Source organism: Papio anubis, chromosome 19 (assembly GCF_008728515.1).
Source record: "Papio anubis isolate 15944 chromosome 19, Panubis1.0, whole genome shotgun sequence".
In the NCBI taxonomy this organism is placed as follows: domain Eukaryota; kingdom Metazoa; phylum Chordata; class Mammalia; order Primates; family Cercopithecidae; genus Papio; species Papio anubis.
Genome location: NC_044994.1, coordinates 68315035 through 68336288, shown reverse-complemented (window position 1 = coordinate 68336288; position 21254 = coordinate 68315035).

The window sequence follows — 21254 nt, the reverse complement described above, 5'->3', positions numbered from 1 at the left end:
CTCACCCTGAAACTTTAACCACTTGCCAATCTATTGAAGCATTGCCACCCTCCCCAGATCAGTCTTTCTACAAATGACTGATCACACAGAGGAAACATTGATGCCTGGAAGTGTGTGCCCCTCAACAACCCACGTCCACTCTCACCTCTTACTCTCTCTTTTCAGCGAAGTGTCTCCATTTCATTTGTGCATGAATCCATTTTCTTCCCATCTTTTTGTGGATCTTTTTCCATTCGTAATACCATCCTCTTTTACTTTTCTTTCTGTTTTCAGTTTCTCATCCTCTGTTGGCTCCTTCCTCCCGGCATTTCAGTTTCCTCAATGTTTTCTCATCCTATGAAAACCCCCACAACCCTGTTAGCCCCATGACCTTTGCCCTCTTTCTCTCCTGTCCTTGACAGTGAACTGTCACTCCTCAGCTCACTTTCTGCCTCCACCAACCAAACCTACCAATGCAATGCTTTCCTCATAAGCAAACACCCAGTCTTCTCTACCCACAGGGCGCATCTGAAGGGTCACACATGCCTGACTTCCTCCAGCTTTCCCTGAGCTCTGCACTCTGCTCTCTTCCTGCCCTGTCTTCTCATGTTTCTTCTCAGGCATTTAGACCATTCCCCTCATGCCTGTCCTTGATATGTTGCTGTTCTAGAAGGTATTACCCTTTCTTTCCCTCCCTCCCTGCCTCCCTTTGGCCCTTCTCGGAAGGCTTCTCCTTCTTCCTGCTCCCTCCCTGCCCCTCTCCTTCTTCTGTTTCTGTTTTTTGAGTGTTATTAAGTTTCAGACTCTGATGACACCTAAATATTGATCTCCGGCTCTGAACACTTTTCTGAAACTCAGATGTCTATAGCCCAATTGTACATAGGACATTCCCACCTTCTTCCTTGCTTGACACACGGATTTAACAAATACGTGCCTAATGTGCACCGTGTCCACACTGGGATAGGCCCTGGAAAACAGTGGTGCACAATACACAGTCCCTGACCCCAAGGGTTTCTTATTTGGCAGCTGGGTTTTGACAAGGAAGCGAGAAATTACGCAGTCTCCTATGGCCATGACGATGATGGTGACAGGATGTCATAGGAAGAGAAGTATATACAATCCAGGTTAGATTGGAGTGGGAGGGCTAGTCGGGTGAGACTATCCAAAGAGGATGATATCTGAGCTGAGACTGGAAGGATAAGCCATAGTGTTTGCAAAATCCAGGATATTCAAGAACTTCTGCAAGCTGTCTGGCACAGTGGCAAGACAGACTTGAGGGAAGGTGGTGCTGGGAGTGAACATGAAATAGGGCAGTGGAACTTTACAAGGGCTGGGGCAGGGGTTATGATATTAGTTAGGGTTCTCTGGTCACCAGCACCAGCAACTGCTTCTTACTAACTTAGCTCAAATGGTATTTGCTGTGAGTATATGGGGAAGCTCCCAGGATTAAAGGGAAGACTAAAGAAAGGGAAAGATAAAAACCAGGCAGCTCCAGAGGGTCTTGTAGGAGGAATTGCCCGATGGCCCCTGGGGCTTCTGGGTGGAGTGAATGAGTTGATATCCACTAGGTTTCCATTTCTTGCATTTGTTCCATAGATTCCACATTTTAGGAGCGAGAGAGTCTGACTGGCAAAGTTTGCCTCAGCCAAGTGGCTGCCCTTTTGATGTATACAGGTAGTGAGGTTTGGAATCTGGCCAGTGGAGCCCGGAGGAGACGCCTGAGCTTCCACAGCAAAAGAGCAGGTGCCTGGATTAATGTCCTACCTCAAATGCACACAATGTAGTGAGGAATTCCCTAAAAGGAAATTAGGGTGCTTCAAGAAAGGGGAATAGATACAGGGGGACTCACACATTTCAAAAATGGTTCCTGTTAGTACTTTCCTTGTAGGCTGACCTAGGAAGTTTCCATTTTTCCCTAAAGCCAATGGGGATAACAGTTAAATTTACATTTTAGAAAGATCACTCTAGTTGTCATTGGGATAATGGATTGAAAGGGGCTGAATCTGAAGATCAGGAGAATGGCCAGGAACCTTTGAAGTACCCTACATGACGGGCGTTGGTGGGAACTGAGGGAGTGCACGTGATTGAACAGACACGGGCATCGGCAGATTAAAGAAGCATTGAGGAGGAGAGTTCAGGACTGGGAGATTGATCAGAAGGGGTTATGGGAGGTGAGGGAGTGGGATGAAATAATTGTTGTGCACCACGCCTTCCATCGTGGCTATGCTGACTCATGGAGTCTGTGGGACACATCAGTGATAGAGAAATGTGGGTTCAAAACACTGTCCTACAGTTGCCAGCTGAATGCACAGCCCCAGTCCAGTGTGTTCAGGCTATTCTTTCTTGGTTAGCGGCACCTGCGGACAGCCATTTCTGGGGCTGTGAAACTTGGGCTTCATCCTCAATTCTCCCTCCCTTTTAGTCCCCATGTCCAAATCCATTAAGACCTAACGATATTGCCTTCTTTCTATTACTTGAACCGTCTCTAATTCTCTAATCCTACTGGCAATTTCTTAATTTTCTCTTCATTTCTTCCCTTTTGCAATATCTTTTTAACAAATTATTTGTTTTACAAAAGCAGTAGATGCACATGCAGCTGTGAGAAATAACGTAGCGATCCTTTGTACTCATCATGCAGTTTTTCCAAATTCCCAAATCTTGCAAAACCATAGGACAAGATCACAGCAAGGATATTGATATTCACACAATCCACAGACCTTAATCTGATTTCTCAGTTTCACTTGTACTCATTTGTGTGTGGTGTGTGTGCGTGTTTAGTTCTATGCAATTTTGTCACATGTGTAGGTTCGTGTATCTATCACCACAGGCAAACTACAGAACAGTTCCATCACCAGAAGGCTCCCTCATGTCGCCCTTTTCCAACCAAACCTACTTCACTGCAGCCCCTCTCCCCTGGCATCCCTAACTCCTGCCAATTACTAATCTTCCCTCTATTTCTATAATTTTGCCATTTCAAGAACGCTATATAAATGAAATCATGCTGTTTGTAACCTTTTCAATGGGCTTTTCACTCCCAACAAAATTTCCTGAAGATTCATCTAAGTTGTTGCATGTATCAATAATTCATTCCTTTGTCATGACTGAGTAGTATTTCATGGTATGATGCACTGCAGTTTGCAGAACCATCCATTCACTGAAGGGTATCTGAGTTATAAATATTCCTGTAGAGGTTTGTGCATGAACAAATTTTTATTTCTCTGGGACAAATGCCAAAAAGTATAATTGCCGGGCAACATAGTAAAACATACACTAAACATTGTATGTTTAGTGTTGTCAGAAACTGCCAAACTGTTTTTCAGAGGGTCTCTATGTTTTACATTTCCACCAGCAGTGTATAACTGATCAGGGTTTTTTTTTGTGTCCTTGGTGTTTTCACTCTTTTCTCTTTTAGCCATTCTGATATGGTGTAGAAATTGCTCATGGTGGTTTCAATTTGCATTTCCCTAATGGCTCCTGAGGCTGAAAATGTTTTCAAGTGCTTATCTGCTGCCATCTGCATATCCTCTGGGATGAAATGTCTGTTCACGACTTTTGCCCATTTTCAATTTACGTTGTTTTTCCTTACTTTTGAGTTTTGAGATGCTGTATATACTAGACATTGAAAAGATATGTGGTTTGCAAATATTTACTCCAAGCCTGTACGTTATTTTCTTTATTCACTTAACAATATCTTTCACGGAGCAAACATTTTAACATTTTGATTTGTCAATATTTCCTTTTATGAATTGTCAATATTTCCTTCTATGAATTGTACTTCTGGTGTTAGGTCAAAGAACTTTTCACCTAGTCTTAGATCCTGGAAATTTCTGCCTATCATTTTTCTAAGAGTTATAGTTTTATGTTTTACTTTTGAGTCTATGATCTATTGGAGGTGGTTTAGTTATTGTATGAAGTTTACATTGAGGCTTATTTATTTATTTATTTATTTATTTATTTTTTTGCCTATGGTTGTCCAATTGTTTTAACACGATTTGTTAAAAAAACTATACTTTTTTCAATGAATTACTTTTGCACCTTTGTCAAAAATCAATGGGTATGTTTGTGTGCATCTGAGTTTTCTGCTTTTTCACTTTCTGTTTATCCCTCTGCCAGTTCTGTGCTGCCTTGACTGCTGTAGCTGTAGAGGAAGACTTAATATTGGGAAAAGTTACCAAAAATACTGTGAAGGGCAATTACTCCTATATTATTTTCTTTTTCAAGATTGCTTTAGCTATTCTAGAGCCTGTACTTTTTCATATAAATTTTAGAACAGACTTGCTGTGTCCACACAAAACCTTGCTGGGATTTTGATAGAAATTGCATTAAAGCTATAGATCAAACTGAGGAGAACTGACATCTTATTATGTTGATTCTTGTAGAACATGAGGGCTCCATTTGCTTAGGTCTTCTTCTGTTTCTTTCACATGTATTTAAAAGTTTTTAGTATGTGGAGCCCGTATGTGTTTTCTTAAGATTTTACCTAAATATATCATTTTATTTGGCTTAATTGCAAGTGATACTAGGTTTTTAATTCTGATTTTCATATGCTTATTGTTAATATTTCAAAATATGATTGATTTTGTTTTTGGTATTGAAATTGAACCTTGCAGGCTTGGTGAACTCAGCTTTCAGTTCTAGGTGTTTTCTTGTATATTCTTTGAAATTACCTATGTAGAAAATAATGTAATTTGTAAATAGGGCTAGTTTTCTTCATCCTTTTTAATTGATGTGCTTTTTATGTATTTTTTTCTTGCCTTATTGCAGTTACCAGAATTCCCAATTCTGTGTTGAATAAGAGTGGTGAGAGTGGACATTCTTGCCTTGTCCTTGATCTTAGAAGAATATTATTGAGCCTTTTTTCATTAAGTATGATGTTAGATGTAAGTCTGAGAGCATAGATATAAGTCTGAGAGTATTAAGCAATTATGAATGGAATTTTATATGATCAGAAAATGTTGAGGCAGGGGGCTCATGAGGTCAGGAGATCGAGACCATCCTGGCTAATGCAGCGAAAACCCGTCTCTACTGAAAATATAAAATACTAGCTGGGCATGGTGGCGGGCGCCTGTAGTCCCAGCTACTCAGGAGGCTGAGGCAGGAGAATGGCATGAACCTGGGAGGTGGAACTTGCAGTGAGCTGAGATCCTGCCACTGCACTCCAGGCTGGGTGACAGAGTGAGACTCTGTTTCAAAATTTAAAAAAAAAAAAAAAAAAAAAAGAAAATGCACTCCATTATTTCAATTCATTATGTTTTATTTTATGGTCTAGCATATTAGGATATATATATATATATATTTTTTTCATTTTCTTGGTAACGATTCCATGGGTGCTTGAAAACAAAGCAAAACAAAACAGAACAAAGCATACAAAGACCATGTATTCTGCTGTTGTTGACCGGAGTCATCTATATGTGTCCTACTGGTTGATTGTATCACTTAGATTTATATCCACGCGGATTTTCTATCTAGTAGTTCTATCATTTGCATAGAATGTGGTATTGAGGTCCCCAACTAAATTGTGGAGTAGTCTATTTTTCCTTTCAATTATATCAGGTTCTGCTTCATATGTTTTGAGGCTCTGTTGTTTGGTGCATACACATTTAGGATTATTATTTTTTTGGTGGATTTATCCTTTTATCATTTTGTAAATTGCCTCTTTGTCAATAGTAATTTTCTCTTCTCTGAAGTTTACTTTATCTGATCTTAATATAATGATTCCTGCCTTTCTTGGGTAAATGTTTGTTTGCATGATTTATCTTATTCTATCCTTTTAATCTATGCATTTGAATTTTAAATGAAATTCTTTTAAGTAACATATATTCGGGTCCTGTGTTTTTTATCCACCGTGTCAATCTCTGCCTTTTGCTTGTTATGTTTAGAACATTTACATTTAGAGTAATTATTGGTATAATAAAATTTAGATTTGCCATTTTGTAATTTTATATTCCGTTCATTTCCTTTTTTGTCCATCAAGTCCTATTTTCTTGCCTTCCTGTGCATTACTTAAATACCTTCTAGTATTAAATCTTGATTTGTTTATAGTATCTTTGAGGGTATCTCTCTGTATAGATTTCTTGGGATTGCTCTGAATGTTAGAATAAATATGTGTGACATCACAGTTTACTGGTATTAACATTTTACTACTTCGTATGAGATGAGGACACTTTACTTTTATTTATGTCTCTTTACCTTCTCCACATTTAAATATCATTTTCTTGAGTGTCAGATTGTGTTATAATCTTTGTTTAACCCATCATATATTATTTAGAAAACTCATGAGAAAAAGGATAGTCTGTTACATACTCCCATACTTTTGCTTTTTACCTTGTTCTTTCCTTCTGATACCTCAAAATTCCTTCTTTTTAACATTTTCTTTCTGTTTGAAAGATGAACTTTATTCGTGTTTGAATGGTGTATCTGATAGTCAGAACTTCCTTTCCCCCTTTTTCTTTATTATTATTGCTATTACTGAGTTGGGATTTCACTGTGTTCCCCAAGCTGGTTGTGAACTCCTAGGCTCAAGTGATCTTCCTGTATCTGCCTCCCAGGTAGCTCTAAGAATGTTTATACTTAGTTTTACATGTTGACATTTCTCTTTTAGCCTTGAACAGTGTTATGCCACTTCCCTTCGGCCTCTATGATTTCTACTGGGAAATCTGTTGTAATTTGAACTCGTATTCTCTGCCTTGGTCCTTTTTTTTTGTTTCTTATAACAGAATTCCTGAAACTGGGTAAGTTAAAGGAAAAAAAGTATTTCCTATAGTTTTGGAGACTGAGAAGTCCAAGGTAGAGGGGCAAAATCTGGTGAGGGCCTTCTTGCTGCTGGGGAGTCTCTTCAGAGCCCCAAGGCAGCAGGAGGCATCACATGGCGAGGGGGCTGAGTGTGCTCAGTTCTCATTCTTATAAAGCCTCCAGCCCCACTCTCATAATAACACATTAATGCACTAAAATGCTAATCTATTAATCCATCACTGGATTAATCCGTTCATGAGGGCAGAGTCTTCATGACCCAATCACCTCTTAACCCACCTCTCAATACTGCTGCCCTGGGGATGAAGTTTCCACATCAGCGTTGGAAGAACTAACATTCACAGCCACAACACTCACCTATAGGCCACGTGTCACTTCTTTCTGATTAATTTTATGTGTTTTGCTTTGTCCTTAGTGTTCAGCAATTTAATTATAATGTGACTGGGCGTGGATTGATTTGGGGTCATCTTATGGGGGTTTTATTCAGTTTCTTGAATCTGTAGGTTGAGAGTATCCACCAAATTCAGGAAGTTTTTATCCATTATGTCCTTGGATATTCTTTCAGATCCACAGGTTTTTTCTTCCTCTTCTGAGAGGATGTGATAAAAATGTTGGATATTTTGTTATTGGCCCTAAGGCCCTGAATTTCTGTTCATTTTTTTTTTTTACTCTATCTTCTCTCTGTTGGTCAGCCTGGGTAAGTTTATTAAAAATTATTGATCAATCCTGTTCACTGATTCTATCTTCTGTCTTCACTCTACTATGTAAAACATTTTATTGTTGTGCTTTTCAGTTCTATTTTTCCCTCTGGTTCTTTTTTATGACTTCTACTTCTTTGCTGAGGTTGTTCTTAAGAGATACTGTAATTGTTTATAGAAACATTTTTTATGATGGATGTTTCATCTTGATTCATCTTGGTGTTAGCATCAACAGATTGACTTTTCACTTTCAACCTGTAGTTTTTTTTTCTTGGTATAATAAGCAGGTGATTTTTTTATTATATCCTGGACTGTTGACTATTATGTTAGGAGTCTCTGAGTCCCTTTAAAATATTTTATTTTTTAATGGAGTCACTTTATTTAGGTTTTGCATGTATGGTTTAGCCTACTTTTCAGGCTCTGGTTCCAGTGAGAACTTAATTTTCATAGCCTCTGTGATGCCATTTTGGCCTGTGTGGTATGTCTTGTATTTCTGGGGCTCAGATTAGTTCCTGCTAGTGCTTCCTGACGGGGAAGAAGGGGCATCCTCAGGCTGGCCCACCTGGTGCCTCTAAGTAGGTGAAGAGAGTTTCTGGCTGATTGTCATGGGGAGATCCCCTTCACTTATGCTTTCTCGTGTCTCTGGGTGGGGAAAGGGAGTTCCAGACATAAGAGTAAATAAGAGTGTCCTTTCTAAAATAATGAGAGAAGGAAACAAATAAAAGCAATTTGGTCATGATGTAGACAGTGGGTCAGAAATGACGAAAATGAGTGTGATTTGAGAGGCAAGAAAAGAGGGAATTGGGTGAACTGTCAGTGCTTTATTAACAGGGATCGTCAGCACTGATGGACTAGTAAAAGGTGGGTAGTCAGGTATTAAAAGATAAATTCAGTATTGAGCATATTAAGTTGAAGGATCTTTAGAATATTTTTTTCCTGAATTTCTTGTAGTTAAGAATTCTAAATGGCTACCTCACATTTAGGTGGACATAAGCCATGACAGTACTGAGGGAGTGCAGAAATAGCACCAGGAAGACAAAGACTCTGGATTTAAGACTGTGATGGGTGAACCAAAGCAGAAGAGGCATCAACTATACAACAGCACAAATAACCAGGAACAAATAATTTGATTCATTGTGGCAGACTTACTAAATTAGGGAAGTGAATAATATTGGAATATAGAAAAATTTAAAGCATTCAGGTGCACTGAAAGTTAAATGTAATTTTCATAGAATTAAATATGTGGTAGATTATTTTTAATCCAGAATTATGTTTTGTCTTTTATTATAAGCTTTATTAAAACAACCCCATTTGCAAATCATTAACATGAAATTGATGGAGCTATTCAAGTCTCTTTTTGGTGTGACTTCTAGGACTCAACTTGCAGCCAAAATTTCCAGAAACATTTCATTTTAGTGAATCATATTTTGACACTGCTACCCATTATAACACTGGGAATTAATCCTCTTGGAGGTTACTTCAGATTAAGTTAAATCACGTAAAATTCAACTCTTGAAGAAGAACAATGACATTCTAAAAAATATACAAATAAGTATTGCCTCAAAATATGATGACATAGCATCTCAAAGATAAGATACTGTTAATATTAATATTGACCAAGGGGGAAATGCAATGGTAGGACTGTAGATAGATAAAATGCTTCTGGATGAAAATGTATCAGTATATAATAACAGCTTTAAAAACCTTTACATATATTGTTCCCATAATATTGCTTATAAGAGTTTATTTTAAGGCAAGATTTGGAGATTGTCTTGGAAAATATTACTGGTAATTTATTTGATAAACTGGAGACTTTGTTCATAAATGTTTGTAGAAAAGGTCTTGAATTCAATAGAGAAGTTCCATCCCTTATTTTTATCTTTGAGTCTCTCTTAAGATCTTATGGAGTATCAAAGGACAGAAGAGCATATCATCAAATTACACGGTAGGATAAGCAAGCACTTGCTACAGAAGCAATTGTGTAGGGAAGCTCTCCTCCCTCAATTTGGGGAGTATTTCTGTCTATCTCTCATTATCTCCTTTTCATTTTTTTCTATCTTCCTTTACTCCTTTCTTTCATCTTTTTTCCTTCTTTCTAAATGATTTTAAAACCTAGGGAGAATAAAAAATTTATAATACTTTTTGATTTTGATAAGGATGCAGATAGGAACTACTGGTCACAAATTAATTAGGTTATATTTAAGGGCTGTAAACGGAACACTATACACATTTCTACTTTTTCAGGGATTTGTATTAAGGAGTATTTAATTCTTGGTAGGGCACTGTGTTAAACATGAAAACTTCCTTAAGCTCACTATGCTGAATGTTTCGGGAAATAAATATATGTCTACTCAGTCACAGACCTGAAGAAACACACTAGCTTTTGTAATTTTTGTGGGATTAGAAGAGTCTCATAGATTTGCCAAGTTATCTGCTTTAAGACACAATTATTGTCTAGAGGTTAAGTTCTCAAAGCTTTGACATTGGTACATGGAAATTTCTCTCTGAAAAAGATAGCAATGTGTTTACTCTGGGAGTGGGTGGGTGGATAAAGAAGTTGGGTTGAACCCAGTGGCTAAAGGATCTCTCTTCTTTTTTTCTCCTCTCTCTCCTTTTCCTCTTCCTCTTTCTCTCCCACTCTCATTTTCCTCCTACAAGTAGGTTTTAGAATTCATTCAGTTGCATCAAACTATTTTTAAGTAAAAAGCTGCAACATAGGAATTCAACTCAAAAGAGCCTGGAAATTTTGGGTGAAGGCAGGAAATCCTGCTTGAGCCTTGGCTTCTGCTTATGGCAAAGTTCCAGGAAGAAATAGGATGCTTGTAAGAGTGTTCAGCCCAGAATACTTGGATTTTGTAACCTTGACTGTGATCTTGGTGGCCATAGGAAATTTTAAGTTAAACTCTTTGAGGAAAGACGGTGGAAAACTATTGTCCTGACAACACTGAAAGTACAGGTTAAAAAAAAAAAATCTCTGTCTACAGTTACAGAATCTCTTGTGACTCTAATTCTGGCAATTTTAAAGAAATGTTGGAATTGACACACCAAGAAGCACTTTGTGTTCAGATAGCACTAATAGAGATGTGGCTTACTTCTTTCTTCTTTTTTCACTTGAACACGGGGATTCAGGAAATATCATGTTGATCTACAGTGTTTTATAAGTTTATCTTGTAGCACCTACAGTGTTACCTCCTTTAAAACACTTCCCTAAAGTGACGCCATTTTTTCCCCTGATGACAACAATAATAATACGGTCACTATGGAAACTTTGAAACATACAGAAATAGGTTAGAGAAATAAAATATGATAAACAAATAAAAGTCACTCATAACTCCAGTTTGTTAAATAAAAAGTGATATTTCATCATATTTTCCCTCTTTGATTTTAGTGAGGCTTATTTTTTCATGAGTTTACTATATGTTTATTTGCATATATGTGAAAGAATTATCTGTTAACTTACACTTTTCTGTTGTATTTTGTATTCAAAGTTTTCTCATTGTTTTGTAACGACTCTTTAAATATTAAGAGTATTCTTTTGTGGAGATTGACATCAGTAAGACAGCGGAACAGAAAGTTCTCTGTTCATATCCCCCCACAGAAACAGTAATTTGGCAGCTATCCAAATGGACAAAAATGTCTTTGTGGGAGCTTTGAGATCCAGACTCGAGGTTTTGAAATCCCTACAGAGTCCACAACCAAGGAGGGCTGTTTTGAGAAGGCATTTCTGCACCCATGTGGCAAATTCACGTCTATGGTCCAATATGCAGACTTTGAAACATTGTATGTCCCTGTGGACTTAGCTAGAGCCCCATTTGACCTTGGTCTTCCACCAGCATCATTCACCAAGGGACCTAGGAGGAGTCACACTTACCTGTGCCTCTGGTAATAAGCCCACTGATCTCATTCCCAGTTATAAACTCTGAAGTGGTTCATGAATCAGCTCTAGGCCTTCCAGCCATGGTCTTGGAGGAGTCCTGTCCACCCAATAACCTGACAGAAGACACACTTTTCTGTGCCCCTAGAGACAGGCTATCTGACTGGATTCTGAAACAGCCCTTTAGTTTGGCTCCAATCCCCATTTGCCACAGTCTTGGAGCAGTCCTGCTAACAGGGGGACCAAGCAGGAGACTTGCATGTCCATGCCCATGAAGGAAAGGCCCACCAATTTTGAACTGAGTTTACATCCTAAAATGGCCTTTTGCCTCAGTTCCAGTCCCTCTTAACCACAGCCTGGGGCCAGTGCTACTCGTCCAGTGGCCCACCTAGTGACCTGGTTTGAATCACCCCATGGATAAGCAGGATCCACACACAGCTAATAGCAGACCCGCTGTCTGTGGACCCAACAGTAGGTCTGAAAACAGATCCTTGTCCCAGTGCCAGCTCTACTGACCAAAGTCCTGGAAGCAATCCAGTCCACTCAGGAGCCAGACAGAATCCAGTAAAGGCATGCCAACTACAAAATACAAGGTAGACCTAGGAACAACCACAAGACCTAGCTCCAACCCCACTTGACTGCAATTTCAGAGGCAATTCCATCAGCTTGGGGATCTTTACCTGCCAAAAATAGTCTGTGAAGATGAGAAGAGTGTTTCTTTCTTCAAATGCAAAGACATGGGTGCAAGAATACATGGATTATAAACAGTCAGGCCAACATGACACCATAAAGTAAATTAATAAAGCTCCAGCAATCAACCGTAAAGAAATAGAAATCTATAAATTGCCTGACAAAAAATTCAAAACAATCATCTAATGAAGTTCAATGATATGTAACAGAATACAGGCAAACAAATAAATGAAATCTGAAAAACAATGCATGAATAAGCTGAGAAGTTTAATAAAGAAATATAAACAATAAGAAAGAACAAAAGAGAAATTCTGGAGCTAAAATGGACAACAAAAAAACTGAAAAATGAATAGAGAGTTTTAACTGCAGATTTAATCATGCAGAAGAAAGAATCAGTGAACTTAAAGACAGATCATCTGAAATTGGCCAGCTAGAGGGACAAAAAGAAAAAAGAATGAAAGAGAATAAATAAAACATATGAGATCTATGGAACACCATGAAATAAGCAAAAAATATCCATTATAGGAGTTACTGAATGAGAAGGAGAAAGAAAGAAAGGAGCAGAAAACTTATTTAAACAAATAATGGCTGAAAACTTCCCAAATATTGGGAGTTATATGAATACCAAGATTTATGAAGCTCCCAGGACCCCAAACAAGATCAATGCAGAGAAGATGGCCCTGGAACACACTTTAATCAAATTGTCAAAATTGACAAAGAGAATTTTGAAAGCAGCAAGAAAAGAGTTAGTTGTTACACACAAGGCAGTGGCCATAATTCTATCAGTGGATTTCTCTGCAGGCCAGGAAGGTGTAAGATAATATATTCAAAGTTCTAAAATTAATAGAACAACTGGCAGCCAAGAATACTGCACCTGCAAAGCTGTCCTTTAGAAATGAGGAAGAGCTAAGGAGCTATTCAGACAAACAAAAGTAGAAGTTCATCACTTCTAGATGTGTCTTACAAGAAATGCTAAAGAAAGTTTCTCGAGTAGAAACAAACGGACACTAATGAAAACATGAAAACATAAGAAAGTATAAAACTCACTGGTAAAGGTAAATATATAGCCAAATTCAAAATGCTCTAATACTGTCATAGTAGTATGTAAATTTTAACTTTAATATAACAGTTAGAGACTCAAATATTTAAGGAGCTATAGCTACAATCATTTGTTAATGAATGTACAATATAAAAAGATATAAAGGATATCATAAATAGCATAAATGTGGTGGGAGTGAGAGAAAAACTACAGTTTTTGTATGTGATTTAAGTTGTTATTAGCTTAAAATATACTGTTACAACTCTAAGATGTTTTATGTAAACCTAATGGTAACCACAAAGCAAAATATTTAGTAGATACACAAAAGATAAAGAGAAAGGAATCAACTCATTCCACTACAAAAAAAAAAAAATCAGCCTATCATAAAAGAAGATAGCCAGAGAGAAAGAAACAAACACAGGAACTACAAAACAGTGAAAAACAATCAATAAAATGGCAATAGTAAGTCCTCACTTCTCAATAATTACTTTAAATGTAAATTGGTTAAACTATCCAATCAAAAAACACAAGAGTAGTGGAATGGAAAAAGAATCCAACAACAGCTTGCCTACAGGGCACTGACTCTGCTTTTAAAAACACATAAAGGCTGAGAATGAAGAGATGAAAAAATATATTTCATACAAATGATAACCAAAAGAGAGTGTAGATGATTATACTTTATCAAATGAAGCAGACTTTAAGTAAAAAATCTGTTACAAGATAAAAAGAAGGTCACTGTATAACGAAAAATGGGTCACTTTTTCAAAAGAATATAACAATTGTAAATATATATGCACTCAACATGGAAGCATCTAAAGAAAAAGCAAAATTAGGAAAATTGATGAGAAAAATACATAGTAAGGTAATAATAATAAAGGACTTTAAAATCTACCCACTTTCAGCAATGGAGAGATTATCAAGGCAGAAAATCAATATGGAAATTGAGGAATTGGATAATATTATAGTCCAAAAGGACATAACAGAATACATAGAACATTCCATCCAACAGCAGCAGAATATAGATTCTTTTCAGGTGCATATATAATATCCTCAGAATAGATCATGTGTTGGGTGACAAAAATGTCTTAACAAATTTAGAATATTAAAATCATATCAAGTATCTTTTCAGACCACAATATTATGAAACTAGAACTAAATAACAGGAGACTAAAAATTTATAGCTAGATGGAAATTAAGCAATATGCTGCTGAATAATCAGTGGGTCAGAATAAATCAAAAGGTAATTAAAAAGTATTTTGAGATAAACAAAAGTGGAAAGACAACATACTAAAACTTACAAGATACAACCAAAACTTTTCTAAGAAGGAATTTTAAAGTGATAAATGCCAACATTAAGAAAAAATAAAGATCCTCATATAAACAACTTTACACCTCAAGAAACTAGAAAAAGAATAAATTAAGCCCAATGTCAGCAGAGTGAAGGCAATGATAAAGATGAAAGTAGAAAGAAATGAAATAGAGACTAGAAAGACAATAGAAAGCATGAATGAAACTCAAACTTGGTTTTTTGAAAAGATAAATAAAAATTGACAAGCCTTTAACCATTAAAAACCATGAAAAAACAGAGAAAACTCAAATAAATAAAATTATAAACGAAATAAGACGCACTGCCACTGATACCACAGAAATACAAAGGACCAAAACAGACTACTATGAACAATTATATGCCAAAAAAGGGGATAACCTAGAAGAAATGAATAAATTTCTAGAAATACACAACCTATGAAGACTGAATCATGAAGAAATAGAAAACCTGAACAGGTCAATAATGAGTAAGGGGATTGACTTAAAGAAATGACCTCCCAACAAAGGTAAGTATAGGACAAGACAGACTCATGGGTGAACTCTCAGGCATTAATTCCAATCCTTCTCAAACTGTTCAAAAAATTGAAGAGGAAGGAAAGCTTTCAAACTCACTTTATGAGGCCAAGATTAGCCTCATACCCAAAACAGGTAGAGACATTACACTACAGGAATACAAAATAATAGGCCAATAACTCTCATAAACACAGATGAAAAAGTCTTTGATAAAATATTAGCAAATCAAATGTAACAGAACATTAAAAAGATTATATGTCATGATCAAGTGAGATTTATTGCTGGGTTGCAAGGATGGTTCACCATACACAAATCAGTAACAGTGTGATGAAGAAATCACATAATCATCTTGATAGATGCAGAAAAAGCATTTGACAAAATTCAACATCCTTTTATGATGAAAACTCAACAAATTAGGTGTAGAGAGACTGTACACATTTAGCATCATACTCAATGATTGATTAAAAGCTGAAATCTTTTCCTTTAAGATCAGGAACAACAAAAGGGTGTTCATTCTCAACACTTTTATCCAACATAGTACTGAAAGTCCTGGCCAGAGCAATTAGGCATGATATAGGGAAACAACAGGCATCCAAATCAGAAAGGACGAAGTTAAGTTGTCTATCTAGGTGACATGATCTTGTATCTAGAAAACCTTAATGAATCCAACAAAATACTATTAGAACTAATACACAAATTCAGGATAGTTGTGGAATGCAAAATTAACATATAAAAATTAGTAGCATATATATTTATATATATGTTAATAGTGAAATATCTCAAAAAGATCAAGAAGACAATCATACTTTTAATAGCTACAAAAACAATATACCTAGGAATAAATTTAACAAAGGAGGTGAATGATTTATTCACTGAAAACTATAAAATTCTGATTCAAGAAATGGAAGAGGACATAAAAAATGGAAAGATATTCCAAGTTTATCAACTAGAAGAATTAATATTATTAAAATGTCCATACTATCCAAGGTAATCTACAGATTCAGAGAAATAGAAAATAAAACCATAAAATTTATACGAATTCACAGAAGACCTAAATAGCCAAAGTGAGATGGGAGAGTTCCCTTGACCCCTTCCTGGGACTCACAAAGGGAGTGATTCATTTACTAAGCTGCCATGCTAAATCTCTTACAGGTGGGAGCACACGAGCAGACAAGTGTAGGAACCAGAGTGAATGAATGCTGGAACCAGACGGTTGCTCCTCTCTGGTAGGAGCAGGCCCTGTGTGAGCCCATGGCAGCATTCAAGCACGTTACAATGCTCTTTCAGCTCTGCTGTCTGGGAGTGGGTGCTGGCAACACCTGGAGCCCCAGAGGACATGCTACCAGCTCAGTGGGCCTTTTGCCTTGTGGCATGGGGTGGCTACCCTCCACCAGCGAGGGCAAAAGGCCAGTGTGACAGCCTTTTTGGGTTCCCACACCCAGTGCGTCCCTAATTCTTGTTCAGTGCCCAAGAGGAATGAGGTCACATGGACTTGAAGGACAGTCAATGTGGAGACTTTATTGAATGGTGGAAGTGGCTTTCAGCAGGATGGGGAGCTGGAAAGGGGATGGAGTGGGAAGGCAGTCTTCCCCTGGAGTTTGGCTGTCCTGGGCTGATCTCCTCTTGGACCATCCCTGGGCAAACTCTTTGAGCAGTTTGTGATGTCCAGCTGCTTCTTCTCTCAATGTTCAGACACTTCTGTCTTCTGTGTGTGTGTCCTGTGTTTGGGGTCTGCGGTTCTTATGGGGCACAGGATAGGGGATGTGGCAGGCCAAAAGGCAGCATTCAGGCAGGAAAACAGGGATGTGAAGTTCTCATTTAGGGCCATGGGTCCAGGCCTGAGGGTGGAACCCTTGTCAGGGACCCCACCCTTTTCTTCCTAGTATTTCCCTGCCTCTTGTCTGTATCAAAAGCAATCTTGAGGAAAAAAACAAAAAACAAAACAAACAATCAGAAACAAACCCAAAAAACAAAACTGGAGGCTTCACACTACCTGATTTCAAAACATACTACAAAGTTATGGTAACCAAAACTGCATGGTTTTGTCATAAAAACAGACACATAGACCAATGAAAATAAATAGAGAGCCCAGAAATAAATCCATGCATTTATAGGCAATTGATTTTTGACAAAGGCTACAAGAACACAGTTGGGGAAAGGAGAATGTCTTCAGTACATGGTGCTGGGAAATTTGGATATCCATATGCAGAAGAATGAAACTGGATTCCTATGTCACTGTATGCAAAAATCAACTAAAAATGAACTAAAGATAAATGTAACACCTGAAACTACAAAACTACTAAAAGAAAACATGGAGAATATGAGGATATGCTTCATGACATTGGCCTGGGCAAGAATTATTTTGTATAAGACCTCAAAAGCATAGGTAACAAAGGCAAAAATAAACAAATGGGATTACATCAAACTAAAAACTTCTGCACAGCAAAGGAAACATTCAATAAAATGAAAAGGAATTTATAGAATGAGAGAAACTATTTGTAATCCATATATCTGATAAGAGGTTAATATCCAAAATACATAAGCAACTATGCAACTCAGTGGCAAAGGAACAGATAAACGACCTGAATAGACGTTTTTCAAGAGACATACAAATGAACAATGGGTATATGAAAAGGGGCTCAACATCATCGTCAGTGAGATGCAGTAAAAAGCACACAATCATGTATCACCTCACACCTGTTAAGAAAGCTATTATCAAAAATTGGAGACATAACAAGTGTTAGAAAGGGTGTGGAGAAAAAGGAACTCTTGTGCACCATTGATGGGAATGTAAATTGGTACAGCTCTTAAAGAATAGATAGCATGGTGATTCCTCAAAAAAACTGAAAATAGAACTGTCAGGTGACCCAGCAATCTCACTTCTGGGCATATACCCAATATGGCAATGACATCAGTGCTTTGAAGAGATATCTTTGTCCCCCTGTTCAAGGCAGCATTATTAATAATATCCTAAATAACCTAAATTTCTGTTGATAGCTGAATGGGTACTCAAAATGTGGTGTAGACATATACACAATTGAATATTACTTGGCTATTAAAAAAGGGAATTCTGCCTTTTTCAACAGCATGGATGAACCTGGAGGACATTACACTAAGTGAAATAACCCAGACACAGAAAGACAAATACCCTATGATCTCACCTATATGTGGAACCTAGAAAAGTTGACTCATAGAAACAGAGTGGAACAGTGGTTGTCAGGAGCTGAGGGGGTGGGGGAGGGAAATGGAGAAATACTGGTCAAAGGTACATATGGTCAGTTACAAAATGAGTAAATTCTGGAGATCTCAGGTACAATTATGTGGCAACTATGAGTAATAATGCTCTACTGTATACTTGAAATTTGCTTGGAGACTAGATCTTAAGGATTCTTACTGCAAAAACAAAAGGCAACTATGTGAGGTGATCATGGTAATGAACTTGATGGTAGTAATTACTTCACAATGTACGTGTATATCAAATCATCACATCTTATTCCATAAATATGTAAAATTTTTAATCAATTATACCTGGATAAAGCCAGACAAAATATTCTGTTGCTTCACCATACATGTTGCGTACGGGTGCACACACACAAACATAGAAACTTCTTTTTTTCCCTAAAAGGGTTATTTTACTTTTAGACTTATTAAAAGAATGAAAGCATGGGTTTGAAAGAGCTAAATCTACAAACAGGAATAAATTGTGTGTGATTCATTAACCATAACAAGTATATACACATAGACACACAGGCATACACGCACACACAGACACACACACACACAGACACACACACACAGACAAATACACAGGCTTAGAAGTGCTGAAGAGGTGTGGGCACATTCTGGATCTTGGGCTAACTGCCTTTTGTGTCTTTCCAGGATGTCAGGGATTCTTGATGCAGGGTAACTGCTAACTCTTCCTGAAGGTTTTCCTGTTTTATCCTGAGCGCGTGTCTGACCTACACACTCTTTTTCACCATACTCAGGAGCATGTTAGTCTCAGCCACTTTCTGGAATTAGAACATGGGATTTGAGATCAAGCAGGTGTGGGTTCAAATTGTCTCTGTCAGTTACTAATGGCAGGATATTCACCTAACATTTCAAAATCACAATGGCGTGGATGAAAAACGCCAACCTCACAGGACAAATTTGGAAGTCATGTATAAACACAAAGACACATGTGCATATACACATATTCACATGTGCACATTCAAGGCATGTGCACATTCAAGGCATGTACACATGTGCACATACACATATACATACCCATATACACACATAAACATATGCACACACAGATACACACACATACATAGGACAGAAAGAGAACCTGACACACAGTATTCCTGTGAGTGGACAAACCTAGCATTGCATCATGCAATAAGATAGTAATTGAACAACACCCTGATTACATGTGGTACCCATTCTAATTTTCTAATTTGTTGTCCTTTGACTTATGATAACTGCTTTGCATACTTGAGATGAACCATTCAAAGCTGATGTGAGTGAGCATCTCCAACAACAATTCCAGCGCCTGCTGTGGATCAGGTGAGCATGTTAACGAAGCTGGTGAAGTAGATTAGAACACTGCTCACTTTAGAACTGTGCTCTGCAGGGCTGCCAGGTGTAGTGGATGAAGACAGCTTTAGAATAACTGCATGACAGGAAACACAAAAGTGCATGCAGGACTTTCTCACTAACCCTTTCACGGTCTGCATATGTGTATCGTACAAAGTTTGAAACCCTATCAGAATGAACAATAAATGTGATTAATAATTTTCCTTATTAACGCTTTAGGAAATTAGGGTAAGCAATATTTCCACATAGTTTTTAAACCTAAAAATAAAGAAAAAAACATTTAAAATGAGAGTTGAAGTGCTCTTTCTCTTCCCATGGGCTGAGTGTTTGGGGTGTCATCTATCATGTTCTTGATATACCTGTGTCCTGACCATCTACCAGCACCATGGACTTGGCTATCTCCTCAGTTCCCTGACCCATTTCTGGCTCTGACATCTCTTCTTTGTCCTTCCAGAAGTATTTAAGAGGAGATTAAGGGCCTTGGGTTAGGGATCTAATGTGAGGTCTACACTGAAGGCAGGTTCTGCTCTTATCTCGAGCCCTTATTGTAGTGTTTGGGCCACATGTTCTCAAATGTACCATCTCTTTCAGTAACTGTGCTCCAGTTGAGTGCACCTGTGCAGATCCCTCTTGGAAACATGCCCCATGCCTTGGTTCTGCAATAACTTGCTCTTCTCAGCTCTATTTTCGGAGGCCTCAGGGCACTGATTTTGAATCTGGGTGCCTCTGAACGGTCACTTCTAACCAACAAGCAGTCTACTTTGTCACCACCTTTTTTCTCTGGGACTTGTGTTGCCTGCCTGCTGGAATTTTTCTCATCTAGTCCTGCCTTCCACACTCCTCCCATTAAAGATGAACTCTTCCTGCAGGGCTGTTTGGCTCCTGGCTGGTCCACTGGGGCTCTCCTTCATGCTCTGACCTCCCTCTGGCACTGACTTCATGAAACACAGCCCTCTCTGAGTGGCACCTGCCCATGAAGCTGCTCTTCCTAAGCTTTGCAGTACCTGCCATTGTCTCCCCACTGCTAATCATGTTCTCTCTGCTATGGTTGTTTAACATTTTCCTCACATTTATAAGCAATTTTGCATTACAGAATCAAAAGACCTTCTTCACATTATGTCTTATTCCTACCACCAAATTTTAGGTTCTCTAAATTGTGAGTACTCTTCATGATACTCCACATGATAAATATTTGTTAAATAAATTTGTAGAAATATAAATGTGGAATTGTATGCACACACATAGATCTTTTGGGAACTGGCTCATTGGTCATACCAATTTTGGAAAATAGTTGGCAAAAATGTAAAACCAGTGAAAATGTCAATTCATTTGGAAGATTTCTAATGATCCTAAAAATATGAAGTTAAACTCTCATATCATTATTACATTAAATACCAGGAAGAAACCTATTTTGAGACACAGAAATGTTGATAAGCTCTGAGAAAAAGCAGCCATTATTCTCATTTAAGTTAGAAATTCGTTCCTTCGCTTTTTTGTTCTGCCTCCAGATCCAGTTCTTGCCTGGGATTTGAAAGCTTTGCATATATTGAAGGCTTGGCCAGCACAGACAAATGTTCCTTTTCCCTTTGTAAAAATGGTCTTGGTGTTGCAGAAGTTGTTAGAATCAGAATGAAGTCACTTGTGTTTAAAAAAAAAAATCCTGATGAACAGAGGTGAGAAAGGCCATAAAGAGAGGGTTCTCATGCATTAATGCCTGATAACAACTATCACAACAGACTCTGCAGAAACCACAACCTTGCACAAAGACTATCTCAACTTTACACAAAAAATAGTTCTGTTTGGGCAT